This window comes from Macaca mulatta, chromosome 2 (assembly GCF_049350105.2).
Source record: "Macaca mulatta isolate MMU2019108-1 chromosome 2, T2T-MMU8v2.0, whole genome shotgun sequence".
NCBI classification, from domain to species: domain Eukaryota; kingdom Metazoa; phylum Chordata; class Mammalia; order Primates; family Cercopithecidae; genus Macaca; species Macaca mulatta.
The window spans coordinates 149332993-149351511 of record NC_133407.1 but is presented as its reverse complement, the minus strand read 5'-3'; the positions used below and the strand labels follow the sequence as shown (position 1 = coordinate 149351511).

At 50.6% G+C, this 18519-nt stretch overlaps 1 protein-coding gene across 11 annotated transcripts in view; it reads left to right on the top strand.

The window, feature by feature from the left end:
• Window positions 1–18519, top strand: part of ATP2B2 (ATPase plasma membrane Ca2+ transporting 2) — a 188284-nt gene that overhangs the window by 18062 nt on the left and 151703 nt on the right. For 4 of the 11 annotated variants that reach the window (XM_077993432.1, XM_077993428.1, XM_077993433.1 and 1 more), the window contains exon 1: window positions 17765–17917. The exons of the other annotated variants lie outside the window; for them this stretch is intronic. The gene's annotated coding sequence lies outside the window, so the exon portion shown is untranslated. Of the gene's footprint in view, window positions 1–17764; window positions 17918–18519 lie in introns of those variants that run through there. 11 annotated transcript variants of the gene reach the window in all.

The window sequence follows — 18519 nt, the reverse complement described above, 5'->3', positions numbered from 1 at the left end:
ACAGGATTTGCAAGTAAGTAATGAGATAATTTTTGTTTTAGAATTGAAGAGTTGGGTTGACCCTAGAACCTAACACATTGTCTAGAACCTGGTAGAAGCTGGTAAGCACTCAGTAAATATGGAAGGAAGGAAGGAAGGAAGGAAGGAAGGAAGGAAGGAAGGAAGGAAGGAAGGAAGGAAGGAAGGAAGGAAGGATTTGTAGATGGATGGATAGATGGATGGATGAATGGATGGATGGATGAATGGATGGAGAGATGATTGGGTGGGTGGATGGGCAGATGGATGGATGGGTGGGTGGGTAGATGGGTTTGTGGGTGGGTGGATGGATGGATGGAGGCATGGATGAATGGATGGATGGATGGATGGATGGATGGATGGATGGATGGACAGATTGATTTGTGAGTGGGTGGATGGATAGGTGGGTGGGTGGGTGGGTGGATGGATGGATGGATGGATGGATGGATGGATGGATAGATGGATGGGTGGATGGTTTGGTGGAGGGGTGGAGAGATAGATAGATGAATGGGTGAGTAGACGGGTGGACAGAAGGATGGAGGGACAGAAGAATAAGTGGATGGATGGGCAGGAAGATATGTATATGGGTGAATGGAGGAATGGATGAATGGGTAGAAGCAAAAAGATAGTGAGGCAGAAAGAGAAAACAAGCAGGCTTCGATTGCCAGAATAAGTATAAAATTTTACTCAGAGGCAGTGGGAGCCATTGCAGGTTACTGTACAGGGACATGACAGGATGCAAGTACTGTTGGAGACACTTTCAGATCGTGGCTTTGGGTGGTGCCTGGTACCATGGCCCAAGCTCGTGACTCCCATGAACATTAATGGCCAACTCTCTCTGTTTCCTTTCCTGCTGTCTAACCTCCCACCCTCATTCATTTATTCATTAGCAAGTTTTCATTGAGTACTTACTCTGAGCTGAGGGCACTGGGGACATGATGTGAAGAAATCAGACACAGTCCCTGCCTGTAGGACACATTATTCAACCCCCATCAGGGCCGTGGAACTAGAGACTCACAGGGCTTTGTGGCCCACTGGCTTCATGCTGAGAATTGATGAGTTGCCCTCTGCCCTTGTTGGTGATCTTGACTTCCCACAGCCTCAGTGGAGATCCTAAGGTAAGCCAGGCAGGACCTGACAACTGGACTTAGGACCCTGGTAACCCCTAGCATCCTCCTCCTAGCACACCGTTTTCTTGTTTGAGGTTTTTGTTCTTTGAATTCATCTGGAGATTTGTTTTGAGGTATATATTTGTGTGTGTCTGTGTGTGTGTCTGTGTGTGTGTGCACACACACATGCTTGTGGGGAGAGGCTGTGCTAAGCATAGGTAAAAGAAAGGAAAGGACCAGCATGCTTCAGGCTTAGTACATATTATTTGTTCCTCTAGCAAATATTTATTGAACTCTTGCTACATGCTGGGTACATTTGAGGCAGTGGGTATATAGTGATAAACAAGACAGAGAAGTTCTCATTAATAACTAAGATTAATAATTCCGGTTGGGGCCGGGCACAACGGTTCACACCTGTAATCCCAGCACTTTGGGAGGCCAAGGTGGGCAGATCCCTTGAGGTCAGGAGTTCGAGACCAGCCTGGCCAACATTGAGTAGAGATGAAACCCCATCTCTACTAAAAGTACAAAAATTAGCTGGGTGTGGTGGCTCACACCTGTAGTACCAGCTACTTGGGAGGCTGAGGCAGAAGAATCACTTGAACCCAGGAGGCAGAGGTTGCAGTAAGCTGAGATCATGCCATTGCACTCCAGCCTGGGCGACAGAGTGAGACTCTGTCTCATAATACTAATAATAATAATGATAATAACAATAATTCCGGCTGGGATGATTATTATAAAGAAAATGAGTGAGAATCGAAGGGGCTGCCTGGGACAGCTTGAGTAGGGTGGTCAGGGAGGACCTCGCTGGTAGGTGACGTTCAAGATGCCACCATCTGGTAAAGAGCAGTTCCAGCAAAGGAGCCAGCCAGGGCAAAGATCCTGAGGTGAGAACATGCTGGGCACGTTTCAAGACTCCAGCGGTTGTGACTGCAGCAAAATGTGTGAAGGGGAGAGCGGTAGATGATGTAGAAGTACAGAGGGGCCAGATCTTTTGATGCTTTGTAGATCACCCTGTGGAAATCGGGGCTGATCCTGACATAGAGGCATCTTATGCAGGGCTGAGATACATACACACACACCCCTGGCTGCTGTTTGAAAAACAGGTCATCATCTCATTAAATCCCTGCAACAATTCTAGGCACTTGATGGTGAAATCCCCATTCTACAGATAGAGAAACTGAGTCACTCAGCTAGTGGGTGGCAAAGCAAGGTTTGTTTGACCAAATCCTATGCTCGATGAGTGGGCGCCCAAGTGGCTGGCAGAATGACGTGGTATGAGTATGGTGGAAGTATGCTGACCTAGCCACTGGCTGAGGGGAGATGCCTGAGTCCTGGCACCTGCCCTGGGTGCCTCCATGCCCGCTTGTGGCCTCCTGTCCTCACTTACCACCCCTCGGCCCGATGTTGCAATGGCGCTGGCTGCGTTTCGTGATGCCCTGGCCCGCACATCTGCTCAGTGACCTTGTGGGGTGGGTGCTCACAGCATGGATCTCACAGGGTTCTGGCACACAGCACCCTCCTGACTCAACCCTTCCCCACCCCCAGGAGTACAGTCCTCACCCAGGGACAGCCCGGCCTGCAGGCCTGAACCAGAGCCGGGAAGCCCCAGCCCCACAAAACATCCGGACCTCAGACCCCAGGCTTTGTGATTCTCTGCAGAGGCGAGTAGGCGGATGGACAGGCTCTCTCCCCACTCCACTCCCGCATCACCACCCCGTTCTCTGGAGAAAATCTGGAGATGAGCAGAGTAAATTTGGTGTCTTTGCTGTGATTCACAGGGGCCTGCTTTAGAAAGCTCCATACGGAGGCAGGGAGAAGCGGAGGGAGTGGGCGCAGGAGAGGAACCTGCTGCGGGGCTGCCAAGGCAGGAGGAGGCTGTGCCTGGGTGTGCCCCGGCTTGCCCTGAGCTCCCGCAATCCCCTACCTCCTTTTCTAATCCCTCTGCTCACCCTTTGTCCCTTCTTGTGCCCTCACCCAGCACAGAGCTCGGGGCAAAGCTCCCAGCCCTGTCACCCACCAGCTAGGCAACCTCACCTCTCCGAGCCTCAGTTTCCACAGCTGTAGAATAGGGATAATAAACCTTCCCGACAGGACTTCGGTGAGGAAACCACAAAAGGAGGGCACCTTTGGTGCCTAGCACATAGTAAGTGCTGATTTTAAAAAGCAGATACCGCTTTTCTGGTGGTGGTGATGACTTTGGCTACTGGTCTCCTGTAGCCTCCTTCACTTCTTGTCCCCTGCCCCTTGTCTCTGTCTCCCTCCTCTCACATCCCTTCCTGAAGGCACAAAGACCCAGATTGAGCCCTCACCCAGCCCCTTTCACAGAGGGGGCCTGCGTCAGGTCAGCTTAGGGCCTGTCAGTGCCAGGCACTGTGCCCAGGACCTTCATCTTATTCTCATCTTATCCAGTGCAAAGGAAACAGCCTCAGCCCATTTCACAGCTGAGGAAACTAAGGCTCAGCACTGTGAAGGAATCTGCACAGACACGAGCTGGTACCCAGATGCGGGTCTATGTAGGACACAGACTCGTTTCTTCACCCTCAGGGGATTCTTCCCTGGCTGATGGTTGAGGTATTATATTGCGGGCCTCTGATGTATAAGGTTTCTTTTTGCATCTGGAAGCAATGTACTGGTGTACTGGGCAATTCAGCTACAGCCTCAGAGTTACGGCTCAACCCCCAGGGCCATGGGGGCCCTGCAGGATGTGAAGCAGTGCAGGGGCAGGGCTGGAACATGCAGAGACCAGCCCGCTAGCAAGTGGAGCAAAAACGCAGTGTGGGAAGCCTGGAGACAGGCCATGAGGCAGAGGGATGGTGGCAGCAGCAGGTGGGTCATGAAGAGCTCAAAATGACACAGAGACCCCCCGCGGCCAGCGTGGCTGTGGGGATAGGGGGAGACGCTGAGGGCATCCCTAGGATCCTCACCTGCATGCAGGCCCCGCAGCCTGTCCCTTCTGGAATCTCACGGAAAGGCACCTGGGCAGCCCATGCCCACGGGAGAGGCAGACAGTGGCCGGAGGGAGGGGGCTGTGTGTTCACCCCTCAGTGAGCTCTTCAGGACCTGCCCCCAAGGTGTTCAGGGCACTCTCTCCTGCCCTGGAAGCCTCTGGTCTCTGGAGAAGCCTCCAGAGTTTCCAGGAACTCAGTTTTTCTGCACCCGTCCTGGACTCACCCCCAGGAACCTTGGAAGACCCAAAGTCAGGGCCAGCACCATCACAATGCTTCAAACCTTTGACAGCATCCCACCAACACTGCCTGTCACAGCAGAGATGGACTCAGAGAGGCCTAGTAGTTGCTCACAGTCACAAAGCAAGCATGTGGCAGAGAAATGGAGCCTGGGCTTTTGAGTCACTCCCCAGGGGGCACTTTCTTTGTTCTTTCATGAACCCCTCCAGAGGGAAGACCCCTTTATCCCTGGACTGCCTTGATCCCTGGGCCTCTGGGTGCCCAGCTCTGTGCCGCGGGCTGATGCCAATGCGCTGGCCCCCAGGTCCTTCCGTGGGTGGCTCCAGCGCCTGTCTGGCCTGGAGAGGGCCAGTCCCAGTTTCTTTTTGGAAGTTTTTTCAGGAAGGCGTTTGGAGGCCAGCCAGTGGGTGTTTTCCACCACCATGGAAATTTCCAACAATAGAATTATTAAAGCCTCCCATGGCCCTTCTCCCACCCCACTTTGTTTTGAAAAACAGCTCCTTGGTGGCCAGGCAGGGGACAGAGCAGCTGAGATCCTAGAATTAAGCCCGTGGAGAATTCCCCAGTGACAGGCTTCCAGGTAGATGGCTCATCGGACTCAGGAGATTCTGGTTTGGAAATCCAGGCCGCCCCTCAGGAAGGGATTCCAGCCACTCAGGGCCAGGAGCCAGGATTGCCTTCTGCTGTCAGTGCTCGGGGCGGTGTCGGCACAGGCCAGGCCAGGGCCTTGCCCATCGTTGCCACTCGAAAAATGTGGGTTAGTTGTTAGATAGGTAGGGACATAGGTAGGTTGATAGGAAGGAAGGATTGGAGGGAAGGTGAAATAAGACAGATTCCCTTAGGAGTCCTCCCTGCCCTGGGACCTGGACCAGTCATTAACTCCTCTGCTGTACAGCCTCCTCATCTGTAAAATAGGGACTGTCACACCCATCCTACCAGTTGGCCTGAAATAAGAAGCAACGTGTGCAGGGTCTGACTCCAGAAATGGCAGCAGTTTTGTCAGCCCCGACATTACCCTCACCAGGGAGAGAAGGTAGGATAGACGACACATGAGTAAGGGAGACGGACCTGAATCCACCTCTGGGAATCCTAACCCTGCCCCTATGAGCTGTGTCACGTTGGGTAAGCGACTTCACCTCTCTGGGCCTCAGTTTCCTTATCCATGAAATGGGTAGAAAATACAGTGCCTACTGCACGGGTTGGTTGTCAGGGTCCAGTGGGAGGAAGCATTGCTTCCCCCAATGCAAATCCCCTTGTTCTGACCTGGACAGGCAGGGCCCTGACGACCAGGCATGTTCAACAGGGCTGGGAGTGGTGGCAGGCCTGGAATGGCAGACGGAAGCTGCAAAGGGATAGATGCTTCTTCAATTGAGGCTCCTGTGGGTGAGCAGAATTCAGACTTCCTCACTCTCAGTCAGAAGGCTCAAGTGGGCCCCAACTGAGAAGACAGCTGTGATTGGCAAGGCCTCAGGAAGACCTGGCACTGGTGGGGCCTGGGCCAGAAGTGCCCTAGGGACACACAGGTCAGGGAGACCACCTGTGCTGGCCACCATGCTCTAGGGTTCCAGCCTTGGAGCAGCTTGACCCTAGCCCTGGCACTGCCCTCTTTCTCCCTCTCCTCACCATCAGCCTGGCCAGGAAAGGGCTGCCTTAAGCCAGTGCTCACCCACCCAGGTGAGGCATGGAAGGGTGGCCCAAAGGTAGCAATTTAGGCAGCAGGGGTCCAGGATCAGTTGGCTGAGTGAAGCAGGCAGTGACAGAGAGGTGTGCTGTGGAGAGCAGTTAGGGCGTGGCCTCTGGAGTGTGGCAGAGCTGGGTGCCAGTACTGGTGCCCTGCTGCCCTCACCATGTGGCCTGGCAAGTAGCTGAAGCTTCAGGCTTCTTATCAGTAAAATGGGGGCAACAGTACAGCCCACCCCCAGGCTGGCTATGAGCATGCAATGAGACAGTGCACATAAATGCAGCCCAGGGCCTGCTCTCACTCATCCACTCAACTAGACACTAAGCACCTACCGCGCACCAACACTGAGCTGGGCAGTGGGATTTTACAGCAAACAAAAGCAGTCTAGGGGGATTAACATGTCCAGTTTTGTCTGGGACATTTCTGATTTTAGCACTGAAAGTCCCACATCCCAGGACACTCCTCAGTCCAAGGAAAACCAGGACAGTTAGTCATCCTAACACAATCTCTGCCCTTGTGGATTTACAGTTTAGTGGAGGGACATAGACAATAAGTAAATATATAATATACATAGTGGGTGTAAGTGTTATGTTTTAAAATATAGCAGAGGTGGGACACAGTAGATCATGCCTGTAATCCCAGCACTTTGGGAGACCAAGGCGGGAGGATCACCTGAGGTCAGGAGTTTGAGACCAGCCTGGCCAACATGGCGAAACCCCATCTCTACTGAAAATACAAAAATTAGCTGGGCGTGGTGGCAGGAACCTATAATCCCAGCTACTCAGGAGGCTGAGGCAGGAGAATCACTTGAACCCAGGAGGTGGAGGTTGCAGTGAGCAGAGATTGTGCCATTGCACTCTAACCTAGGTGACAGAGTTAGAATCCATCTCAAAAATAATAATAATAAAATAATAAAATAAAATATAGCAGAGTCAGTGGGAAGAGCATGATGACAAGGCATCTTATTTTTGATGGGGTGTTCAGGGCGGGGCTCTCTGAGGAGGTGCCATTTGAGCAGGCACTGCCTGAGGTAGGGGACTAAAACGTGCAGACATCTGGGGGAAGAGCACTCCATGCAGAGGAAACAGTGCAGGCAGAAGCCCTGAGGTGGAGTATGCTGGTGTGTTGCAGAAACAGAAAAAGAGAGGGGGTGGGGTGAGGAAGGATCAGCCAGTTGGATTCATTGGGACTCCCTTTAGAAACAAGTGATATAAATACCAACTCAAGTTAGCTTGTAGCAAAAAAGATGCATTGGCTCACCTAACAGAAAAAAAAAGTGGGATTGTTGGCTTCAGGTATGGCTGGATCCTAGTGCTCAAATGAAGTCTTTCCATTTCCCAGCTCTGCTTGCCTCTGTGTTATCTTCATTCTTAGGAATGTCCTGGTAGCCCCAGGCAAACTTCCTACCAGTGTGTAACTGAACAAAAAGAGAGGGTCTGCTCTGAGACCAGGTGTCAGTTGGGATGGACTGAGATCTGGTGTGGATGGAGCAGATAGTGGTGTGAGATAAAGACAAGGAAGGGTGACAGGGCCCTCTGGCCCTGGCCTTGCAGACCCCACTGAGAACTTTAGCTCTGCATGCACTAGAAGCCACTGGGAGGTTCTAAGCAGGACAATGATGTGATCCAATTTATGTTTTAGGAAGATCATTCTGGTTGCCATGTGGAGAAGGAGTTGTAGTGGGGAGGGGTCCTCAAGGGCTTGGCAAGGAAGCTGATGCAGTAGGCCTTGTGGGCACTGATGGCAGAAGGGGAAATGGTGAGAACAGGATGGACTTGGGAGGAACCTAGGAGAAAGTCTGGACCAAGCTAGGGGTCTAGGCTGGGGCTGGGGGTGCTGGCAAAAACGTGACAGGGTCTTGGGCCTGAAGGAACTGGCATATGACAGGGAGTTCTGTCCAGGAACAAGGCAGAAACTAGTCCCTGGAGTTGGGACCTCTTTGCCCAAATGACATGAATCCTCAACCTGGAGGTCTGGGATCTTCTAACCTTCTCTCAGTTAGGGACAAGTTGAGCCCCAGAACCTAGAGCCTGCAGATGAGGTCCAAATGACCCTGGCTATGAGGACAGGAGGGGTAGGAAGTCAGGAAGTCCAGCCAGCAGACAGCAGGAGGCCCTGAGCTAAAGGACCTTCTGCTTCAGCTGTGGTCATTTCCCCCCTACCCCCAGTCCTGGGTCCAGGCCAGCCCAAAATTCCCTTAGAAGAACATCAGGGTCCAGGCTGGATCTTGGAGCTTCACGGGATCTGACCTGGCCTTTACCTGGTTCTGGGTACCAAGGGCAGCTAAGGGGTCTCTGCCTACCAGAGAGACTGGCTGAAGCCACATGAGAAGGAAGAACTGCCCAGAGTGTAGGCTTGCTGGGCACAGCAGGCCCACACGGGGGTTACCTACCTTCTGACACGGCAGACTAGATGAAATGACTTTGGGCCACTTCTAGAATGCATCTAGTTATGGATACCCAGGCATATGAGACATGATCATTTTTCCAAGGTTTCTGCTCTGGCCAGAAATCAGACAGACTTCAGGCATGTCCAGATCCAGGTGTAGCTGAGGACATCTCCCAGAGCACATAGGTGGGGGGCAGTTCTCAAAGCCTGAGTGCTTCAGAAGAGACACTCAGGTCTCCCTGTACCATTCTGGGGATGTGTCCCTGCCCAGATCTGGCAGCTGATGGAGAGAAGACTGAGGCCCAGATACCCCCAGAGGGTTTGGCTTATTTGGGAGTGTGGCTGGGATCAAGGTCAAGGTCATTTATGAAGCACCTATTTGGTGCTTGACACTTTCATATGCATCATCTTTTCTAATCCAGCAACCCTATATAATAGCAACCCAGTGTTGTTAGCCTCATTTTACTGATGAGGAAACTGAGTCTGAGAGAGGGCCTGCCTGGGCATTTGTTACATAATAAATTCTCAGAAAACCCAAAATTTATAGAAAGTGAATACCACCCTTCCTCTTGGAGAACATTATAGTTCCAAGGGATCTGAGAGCCTTCATCTTGGGAAGGAAATTAGTGAGACAGGGTTTCACTCTGTCACCCAGGCTCTGGATGCAATGGCACAATCATGGCTCACTGCAGCCTGAAACTCCTTGGGCTCAAGCAATCCTCCCACCTCAGCCTCCTGAGTAGCTGGGACTACAGGAATGCACCACGATGCCTGGCTAATTTTTGTATTTTTTGTAGAGACAAGGTTTTGTCATGTTGCCCAGGCTGGTCTCAAATTCCTGGGCTGAAGCAATCACCTTGGCCTCTTAAAGTGCTAAGATTATAGGCATGAGCTGAGATTACAGGCATGAGCCACCACACCCAGCCAGAATTAGGCTTTTTACTCCATGCAAATTAGCCTTTCCTCTCTCCCTCTCTTCCTTCCCTCCTTGAACTACTTACAGATAACCTGTTATGTGCTAGACACTGGTAGGCCCTAGGAATACAGTAGTGATGAAAAAATAGACACAGGCTTTAGTGAAAGGAGATAATAAGTATATATATAATATGCATAATAGCTATAACTGTCATTTTTTAAATTATTAGAGAGTCCAGGCCTAGGAGGTGATGATAAGGCTTCTTATCTAGTCAGTGATCTAAAATCAAACAATCCAACAGTCACACAAACACGTTTAAAATACAACCAGGATGTGATTTCATAAGTAAATCAAAGAAGACCTCCCAGAGAAGTTGGGATTAAGCTGAGAACAGGAGGAAGAGTAGGAGTTTACTAGGTGATGATAGGGAGGGAACAGCATTCTAGGCAGAAGGAACAGAACAGACAAAGGCCATGTGGTTGGGGACAAGCAGAGGAAATGAGAGAATGGGGTCCTTGGGGGCTGGAGGAGCAGGGCCAGGCCACCCAGTGCTTTGAAGATCACATGCAGGAGTGTTTTCTTTATCCCAAAAGCAAAGTGGGCAGGAGGAAGTTGTGATGTGGTCAGCACTGCTTTTCCAAGTGGCAGCAGAGAGGCCAGTGTATTAGTCTGTTCTCACACTGATATAAAGAACTATCTGAAACTGGGTAATTTATTTTTAAAAAGAGATTTAATTGACTCACAGTTCCTCATGGCTGGGGAGGCCTCAGGAAACTTACAATCATGGTGGAAGGCAAAGGGGAAGCAAGGCACGTCTTCCATGGTGGCAGAAGAGAGCACCCAAAGGTGGAAGTGCCACTTTTAAACCATCAGATCTTGTGAGAACTCACTCACTATCATGAGAACAGCATGGAGAAAACCACCTCCATGATCCAGTCACCTCCCACCAGGTTCCTCCCTTGACACATAGGGATTACAATTCAAGATGAGATTCGGGTGGGGACACAGAGCCAAACCATATCAGCCAGTTAGAGGCCACAGCTGTCACCTAGGCAAGAGATGAGAAGAACTAGGACAAGGGCATGGTCTGTGCAGGGAAATTATGGGCTTCAAGGAATGTAGGAAGGAGGCAAAATGAATAGGACTTTGATGATGGGGATGAAAGAGGCAGGGGTGGCTCCGGGATTCTATGCTGACCACCTGGAGAGAAGATGAGGCCTTTGGCAGCAACAGCAAATCCCAGGGGTGCAGGAGGTTGTATGGGGAAGCTTAGAGGTTGAATTTCAGATATGTTGAGTCTAAATCCCTACCTCACACCACACACAAAATTTAATGGAGACAGAAGAAAACATAGGGGAAAGCTTCATGACACTGAATGTGGCAGTGATTTATTGGTATGACACCAAAATTATAGACAATGAAAGAAAAAGTAGATAAATTGGATTTCATCAAAATTGAAAACTTTTATGCATCAAAAGATACTATCAACAGAGTAAAAGGACAACCCATGGAATGACAGGAAATATCTTCAAATTGCATATCTGATGAAGATGAAGATTCATATCCAGAATATTTAGAGAACTCCTACAACTCAACAACAAAAACACAACCCAGTTCAAAGATCGGCAAAGGACTTGACTAGACATTTCTGCAGAGAAGATACACAAATGACCAATACACACATGAAAAATGCTCAACACCACTGGTTATTAAAGAAATGTAAATTAAACCACAGGGAAATACCAGTTCATACCAATTAGGATGGCTATCACCAAAAAACAGAAAATAGATATTGGCCAGAACGCAGGGAAATTAGAATACTCTTGCATTCTAGTAGGACTGTAAAATGGTGCAGCTGCTGTGGAAAAGCATATAGTGGTCCCTCAAAAAAAATCAAACATAGAATTATTCCATGATCCAGCAATTCCACTACTGGGTATATACCCAAAGGAATTGAAAGCAAGAACTCAGATATTTGTCCACCCATGCTCATAACAGCATTCTTTAGAATAACTCAAATGTGGAAACAATCCAAGTGTCTATGAATGCATCAATTGATAAATCAAATTTAGTCTGTTCATACAATGCAATATTACTCAGCCATTAAAAGGAAGGAAACTGAGCCATGCTACAACATGGATGAACCTTGAGACATGATGCTAAGTGAAATAAGCCAGCCATAAAGGGAAAAATAGTGTTCTGATTCCACTTACATGAGGTCACTACAGTAGTCAAACTCATAGAAACAGAAAATGGAATGGTGCATGTGCCAGTGGATGGGGAAGGAAAAGGGGAGCTGGTGTTCGATGGGGACAGAACTTCAGTTTGGGAAGAGGAAAACGTTCTGAGATGGATTGTGGAGCTGGTTGTGCAACAGTGAGGATGTACTTAATGCCACTTAAAAACGGTTAGAATGGTAAATTCTATGTTATGTAGACTTAACCACAAAAAAAGAGAAATGTAGATGAAAAAATTAAATTGAGAATGCTCATAGACCTACATGTAAAGATACAGCTACGAAACTTCCAGAAGCGAACGCAGAGCGTCTTCCCCACCTAGAAGTAGGGAATTATTTTTCAGAGAAAACACACACAAAAAAACACACCAATCATAAGAGGGAAAGCTGAAATACTGGTCTTGAGACTGTTGAGGCTGAGGTGTGGGGACAACTAGCGGGAGAGGCCAGGCAGGACACTGGTGTCTGCTGCATGGTAAGGCCTGGCCTGGAGGAAACCACACATTAGGCTCCTTATTTCAGCTAACATTTCAAGCCAAAATCTGCATTTGGAGCCTATCTCAGGTCACCCTTCTTATGACCTGCCAGACTAGACTAAGTGACTTTGAGTGGCTTCTAGAATGCTCTAGTTGCAGATGCCCAAGCAGATGAGCCCCTGAGTGCTTCCCCAGGTGCCGGCTCTGCTGAGACCCAGCACCCCCAGGGTGTGGCATGGACCCTCCATCTGCTTCCTCTCTGGCCAGGCTTAGGGCTCATCTGCATAAGCAGCTCTCTGCCCAGTTCTGTCACCTTCACCCCCTTCCCCAGGGCTAGTGGAGGAGGCAGAAGAAATTTAATTTTCTCTAAACTAGAGGCTGATCAATTACGGTTAAAGGAACTTGGTGTCTCGAATAATTAGCTTTGCGTTTGCTTGGGAAAGAATACCATCCACATCCTTTCTCCCTCCCGCCAAGCTGGCATGGAGGGGAGTTGGTAACTACAGGATCCTGTGTCATGAAGCCACAGAAAAGCTGCAGAGACTCACAGTGAGGGGTGATTCTCTAGTGCCTTACCTTACTGGCGGTCTCCAAGTATGGGGCCCCAACCTTGACTCTTGCTCTCTCTAACCATCCCCACGCACCCATTGTTCCTGTGCTTTCTGGGTCTGCCATCTTGGTGCTATTTCTACACAGCTTTTATTGAAAAGCAGGGAGTTGACTTGGTCCTACTAGGCCTTGATTTTGAGTCCTTGTGGGGCGAGGGCTTCAGGGATTCCATTGAGAAACTAGTGAGAGTTAAAGGCTTCCTCCCCAGAAAAACACAACCTTTTACAAAGAATGTTGGTAGGTTCATGGCCCCCTCTGAAGCTCTCCACGACTTCAGCTAAAGATGGCCTGATCTGGGGCAACCTGTCATAATGCCAAGGCCCTGCAAATGCTTCCCACCTTCAGTGGCTGGTATCTTTTGGGGGTGATATGATTATGCGAATTTTGCAGACGGAGAAACTTGCTTAGCGGAGTAACTCATGCTTCCTGCCTGGTCCCTAAAGGAGGAAATGGACCTATGAGCCAGGAATTCTCAAACTCACCTTCTCCTCCTGTGCAATCTGGAATCCCCATCTCCCTACCCCTGGCTGCTCTGAGTGGGAGGAGGGGATTATAAAGTAGTGGTCAAAGACCCTGACCCCCTGACCAAATCATCAGCAGCCCCTGGAGGACAGAGCTTTTGTCTGAATCCCCTTCAAGTCCCCAGCATCCAACTCAAGGCTCAGAATCAATTGACTGCAGGGCCAAGTAGGAGACAGCATGAGGCGTTGCAGGTGGGGAAGGGGCCTTTGACTTTGGCAGCAGAAAGGCACTTAGACATCAGCTCTGTCCACCCTGGCTATGCCCTTTGAGTCTTTCTTTCTGAGTCTCAATTTCCCTGTCTATAAAATGGGAACCGCAGTACTCCTCTAACAGGGTTAGGCTTATAAAAGCCTAGCCAGGCATGTGTAATGATCCCTCATCTCAAAGATGAAGAAACTGAGTCCCAGAGCAAGGTAATGACCTGTCTAAAGCCATGTGGCAAGTAGTAGAGCTGGAATCAGAGCACAGGTCTGCCTAACCCCAATCCGTGCCCATGACCAAATGTGTGGTGCCCAACACATAGTAGGTGCTCAATAAATCATCCAGTTGTCCCTCTCCCCTTACCTGTTCCCCAGCCAGAGAGGTTTTCTGCAGGAGCCTGCAAGTGGTAACATTAAACAAGACAGAGCAATAGTAGCCCAGAGGGTGGGAGAGCTCTGACATGACCCCTGCTGGCCAAGTTCCCAACCTCCCGCATGTGCTACTTGATTTCCTACACAATAAAGTCTCTTGTCATGAGCGCAGAGCAGTAGTGAAGAAAGATGAACTTGATTGCTCTTTTTCCTGCTTTTGTCTTTTCATTCTTTCCTCCTTCTGCTGCAGTGGCAGGTGGGAGGCTCAGCAAATGTTCAGTGTGGCCACCCCTCGTGCTGACGCCCGCTCACCTCCTCCCTCCCTTAACCGTCCTTCTGAGTCTGTTCGGTGCAGAAGCTCAGGCTCAAACTGGAAGTGGTTAATTCGGACATTCTCAGCCCACCCAAGCTGTGATGATACGTTTCAGACATGGGGTGGTGACATGGGGACACTGAATGCATGAGGGCTCACCATGAGCTATGGACATGCTGGGCAGGGGACACAGAGACAGGTCAGCCCACTCCCCACAAGGGACTCCCAGAAAGACAGTGATAGCATAGTGTGTCCAGAAGGCCATGGAAACACAGAGACAGGTGTTACCGAGTCTGCCCAGGATGTTAGAGAAAGCTTCACTGGCCAGCACTTTAGAAGAGCATTTGCCTTTGCCCATGGGAGGGCATTTCTGGCAGGGGGACTGCCTGGGCAAAAGCCTGGAACTGTGGAACCTTGCAAGGAGCTTATTACCGCAGGAGGGAATGTTACAAAGAACGGGTGGAAAGATGTGAGCCTGAAGAAGCAGGAAGGGCGTGTGTGTCAGGCTAAGGATTTTGAACCTTGTTCTGAGGGCAGTGGGAGCCAAGGAAGGCATCTAGTCAGGTCTGCCAGGATGGCCACATGGCTCCAGTCTCCTCCTCTACCTGACCTCTAATGGCTGGGGCTGGGCTCTGAGCCTCTTCCCTTCTCTGGCTGAGCTCTGTCCCTCGATGATCTCATCCCGTCCCATGGCTTTAAATACCATCTTTAAGCTGCTGATTTCCATATTTATATCTGTAGTCAGGGCCTCTCTTCTGAGCTCCCAACTCATGCATCCAACTGCCCACTTGGCATCTCTACTTGGACGTCTCACAAGCATCTCAAAGTTAACAAGTCCAAAACAGGATTCTTCATCATGCCCACCCAACCTTCTCCACCCACCCCCAAAAGCCTGCTCCCTTCCCCGACCCACCGCAGTAAATGGCGCCACCATCCACTCGCCCTCTTCCTAAAGTCGCAGCTTAGGTTATCAGCCTACTGGTTCCACTTCCTAACTCCTACCCACCCACACCTCTCCAACACCACTGCTGCCCCTGTAGGCGGGACCTGTCCCTACCTACCTGGATGACACAGTAGCCGCCTCACTTCCTCCCTGCTCTCAATCTCACTCTGCCAGTCCATTCTCCAATGCATGACAGATCTGTGAAAAAGGAAAAGGTATGTTAATCTATCACCTAAAATTCTTCAGAGGCATCCCTCACCACCTGGAATAAAATCCAAGTTCCCGGGGTCTTCGAAGCCTGGCATGATCTGTCCCTTGTGCTTCTCTGAACTCGCTTTACCTCATTCTCTCTCATCACAAACCCCAGCCATGCTGGCCTTCTTTGGGTTACTGAAAGCATGTCTTGCCCCTTCCCACCTCCAGGGTCTTTGCCTATGCCGTGCCCTCTGCCTGGAACATACTGCCCCAGCTCTTTGCACAACCCCTAGCACAATAAATGCCTGGACAGTCTCAGTCACAATGCCTTATTCTCTTCATAGCACTTTTTTTGTGTGACAGAGCCTCATTCTGTCACCCAGGCTGGAGTGCAGTGGTGCGATCTTGGCTCACTGCAAACTTGCCTCCTGGGTTCAAGTGATTCTCGTGCCTCGGCCTCCTGAGTAGCTGGGATTACAGGTGTACACCGCTGCACACAGCTAATTTTTGCATTTTAAATAAAGACAGGGTTTCACCCTGTTGGCCAGGCTGGTCTCAAACTCCTGGCCTCGAGTGATCCACCTGCCTCCACCTCCCAAAGTGCTGGGATTACTGGCGTGAGCCACTACGCCTGGCCCACCACTGCTCTTCATAGCACTTTTCATAGTCTGTCTTCCCTAACAGAATCAAGTGTGGAGGCAAGTACAGTATGCTCGACACACAGTAGGTACTCATTAAATGACTGTGGAGTGAACAAATCAGAGAATAAGAGAAGGGGACCTAGAAGTAGGAGATAGGGCAAGAGAGAGTGAGACTTGAAAGGACAAGGCAAATAGAGGAAAGGAACCAGCATTAGGCCAGATGTTTGGACTTAATCTTAGGGGCACTGGGGAGCCATAGAAGGTTCCTGAGCAGAGACACAGACATGGAGATGATCATTAGCACAGGGGAGGCTGTATGCCTGGTGGTCATGTAAATGGGCTCTGAAATCAGACACGCTTAGGTTAGATCTTGGTTCAACAACTTGCCAATATGGGTCCTCAGTTTCCTCCTTTGTAAAATGGGACCTGCTGAAGATCCTACAACTGGGGCTACTGAGACAATAAATGAGGCAGCACACATCAGGTTCTTGTGTAATAAACGTTAGCCGACACTGCTACTGTAGGATTGTCACTTAAGCAACTTGTGTGTGTCTGATGTTGCACTTGGTGCTGGGGAAACCCGGGGAACCTGAATCAACCCCTGCTCAGTCTGGTGGGAGATGTTTACCTGTCTGTAGTTCCCCAGGATCCACTGCACAGAAGGTAGAAACCAGGCAGACAATTAATTCTGGGAGAATCAGGGGAGGCCTCCTAGAAGTGACATTGGATTTCGGGGAGACAGTTTCCTTGAGAGAATATTTTGAGTCAGCAGCCACTGGCCCTCGAACAAGAGAAGAGGGGTGTGTTTTGGCTGCTCAGCTCCCAAAATAACCCGAATCCGAGGGCGGACAGCCCCGCAAGCCTCGGGAGCTATGCCATTTCAGGCCAGGATCCTGCAACCTTGGAACAGTCCTTGCCCTGCCCTACAGCGTCCCCCGCCACAAGAGGTCTGGGCAGACAGTGCAGGCACCACAGACCCAGGCCCTCTCTCCCCTGGCACATGGGTCACTGGACTCTCCTGAGACCCGACTCATCTTTGCATTTGGGCTTCTGAACCAGTGCCTTGACCAAAGACCAGCAGGTGGCAAGAGGGCAGGCTCAGAGCTCGGCCACTGCCCTCACTCCTGCCTCCGGGCCTCCTGGCTCCCATCTCCCTGCTTCGGTCTCTGTGTCTTGGCTTCAGTTCCACTGTGTCTTCCTCTGTCTCTGCGTCCCTCCCTCTCCCTCCCTTCTTAGATCTTGATGTATCTCTTTTTTTAACAGAAAATTAGTATTACTTTTTTTAAATTAATGAATCATAATTGTTTACATTTATGGGGGACAACATGATACTTTGATATACACACACACACAATATGGCATGATCAAATCACACTAATTAACATATTCATCACCTTCCTTGTCTATCATTTTTCATGGTAATATCAATTTCTGTTTCGAAGTTAGCCTCTGTTTCTCTCCCCTCTCCCTCTTCTGCCTCCTTTCCTCCCTCCCTCCCCTCCCACTCCTAGCCTCTCAAGTTCTTCTCTGCCTTACTGTGTCTTTCTCTCCTTTCTCTTTCTCCTCCTCCCCTACCTTCCCTCTGCTCAACTCCCTCCAGTAAGAGGCTTCCTAGAACACACACACACATACACACGCACACGCACACGCGCACACGCGCACACACACACACACACACAGGTTTCCTGAACCCCTTTTAAAACCAAAGTCCAAGCTGTAGCCTCTTGTGGCCTGGAACACAGGGAAGAGGGTGGGATTGGACCAGAGGGGTGTGTGCTGAGGCTAATGGTGGGGAGAGGGGCTCCTGCACCCTGGCCTTCACCTCCACCCTCACAGCTGGGTGCCGGAGACACTGTGCCGGGGGCAGGGAGGAGGCTCCTGAGCAGATTGTGTGTGGCTGCTGGGCTTCCCGGGCAAGTTGGACTGGGCAGGTCGGACTGCGGATCGGGTTATTGGGCCCATTCAGCAGAATTATAAATAGCAGCTTGTGCCTGGCCTGGCCCAGAGAACAACCAGGGCTGCCGCAGGGCCCCCCAGGCCCCCCGTTCTCCACCCCTCCAGCCATCGCTCTGAGGCAAGGCCTGTCGTCCCCCTTGCTGCCAGTGGGTCCCAGGTCAGTATCCGATGTGCTGTCGCCATGGCAACCTGCATGTCCCTGTCTCGAGTTACGAGACATGGGGGTGGGGGGACTGAGGGATAGGTCCAGTGGCCTGGAATCAAAGGTCACTGCTCTGTGCTGGGGCTTGCTGACTCTCTTGGGGGCTGGGAAGTGGGGTCCTGTCCCCTTGGAAGTCTCACCAGGCTGGAGGAAGCTGAGGCAGAGCTGCCCCGAGGCCTGGCAGAGGGGCACAACCCCAGGACTCTGCCAGTGAACTTGGCACAGTGGGTCACACCCAGACGTTGAAGCCAGAGAGACATAGGAAATCCTTCATCCCCACCTACTGCTTAGCTCATCCTGGGACCACCATTTAACCCTCTGAGCCCAGCATACTCCTCACCCCCTGCCCCAGTGTTACTGAGGAGATCAAAGTCAACCTGGGAGGCAGGTCCCTCAGTCCTGTACTTAACTCATTAGTCCTTGGGGACAGTGTAGCTCAGGGTGAAGCTCACAGACTTTGGAGCTTCACACTGGCCTGGGTTCAGATCTGACCTCTGCCATTCACCAGCTAGGTGATTTTAAGTAGGTTGCTCAATCTCTCTGAGCCTTAGTTTCTC